We start from the raw sequence: 1,622 nt of genomic DNA, 5'->3' as shown, positions 1-1,622 counted from the left end.
GTAGGCACTAAGAGCTATTAACTTACCTCTGAGGACTGCTTTTAGGGGTTTTGTTGTGTTGTGTTCTCATTTTCATTTTGTTCCAGGAATACTTTTATTTCTTTCTTAATTTCTTCTTTGACCCATTCATCATTCAAGAGTGTGTTGTTTAATCTCCATGTGTTCCTGTGGTAATTAGTGCTTCTTCTGGTGTTGATTGTAAACTTTATTGCATTTTGGTGTGATAGAATGCATGGAATCTTTTCCATATTTTTGTATTTGTTGAGGTTTGTTTTGTGCCCAAGTATATGGTTGATTTTGGAGAAAGTTCCATGGGGGGCTGAGTAGAAAGTAGGTCCTTTGGTGCTTCAGTAGAATACTGGGTTTATGTCTGTTAAGTCCATTTGATATATGGTATTGTTTAATTCAGATGTCTCTCTGTTAACTCTCTGCCCTGTTGACCTAATGGAGACAGTGGGGTATTGAAATCCCCTACTATTAATGAGTTGGGGTTAACCTGGGTCTTAAAGTCCTGTAGTATTGTTTTTATGAAGTTGGGGGTACCAGAGTTTGATGAATATACATTCATGATTGTAATATATTCTTGATTCATTGTTCCTTTGATCAAAATGAAGTGGTCCTCTTCGTCTCTTCTCACTAGTTTTAGTTTAAATTCTATTTTGTCAGATATTAGAATTGCTATGCCTGCTTTTCTTAGTACCATTTGCTTGATATATTTTTTTCCATCCTTTCACTTTGAGATAGTGTATGTCCTTGAAAGTGAGATGAGTTTCTTGCAGACAACAAAAAGATGGGTTTTGTTTCTTAATCCATTCCCCCAGTCTCTGTCTTTTGACTGGGGAGTTCAGTCAGTCTGTTTACATTCTTGATATAGCTGTACATTTCCACAGTTATACCGTCATTGAATTTCTCTCCGCAACCCCTTGGGTATAGTCATTCCTTTCTTCAGCTCTTTTTATTGCTTCCAGAACTCTCTGAAGAGCTGGTTTTGTGGACACGAATTCCTTCAGCCTATTTATGTCATGGAACATTTTTTCTTTCCCCTTTGACTGTAATAGACATTTTTGCTGGGTAGAGTAATTTGGGTTGGCATCTGTGGTCATTTAAAACTGGGAATCCTTTGGTCCAGGCTCTTCTGGCTTTCATAGTTTGCACTGAAAAGTCAGCTGTAATTCTAATGGGTTTTCCTTTATATGTGACTTGTTTCTCTTTTGCAGCTTTCAGTATTGTCTCTTTGTTTTGTATGTTAAGAGTTTTTACTATGATGTGCTGTGGAGATTTTCTTTTCTGGTCCTGTCTGTTTGGTGTTCTATATGCTTCTTGTATTTGTATGGGCATGCCTTTCTTTAATTTCCTGAAATTTTATTCAGTTCTGTTGATGATCTGGTCCTTGCCATTATCTTGTGGTTCTTCTTCTTCCTGTATGCCTATGATTCATAAGTTTTGTCTTTTTATGGTGTCACACAATTCCTGCATATTCCATTCTTGTGATTTCTTAAAATTTTCATAATCTTTGCTTGAGTGGTCTAATTCCTGCACTTTATCTTCCAGTCTTGCTATTCTGTTTTCCATTTCATTCATCCTATTGGTGAGGCTTTCTCCTGTCATTCTTAATTGGTTTA

This window comes from Nannospalax galili, unplaced genomic scaffold (genome assembly GCF_000622305.1).
Source record: "Nannospalax galili isolate Female #2095 unplaced genomic scaffold, S.galili_v1.0 scaffold44, whole genome shotgun sequence".
NCBI classification, from domain to species: domain Eukaryota; kingdom Metazoa; phylum Chordata; class Mammalia; order Rodentia; family Spalacidae; genus Nannospalax; species Nannospalax galili.
The sequence above is the reverse complement of the archived record's forward strand: the minus strand, read 5'-3'. Positions refer to the sequence as shown.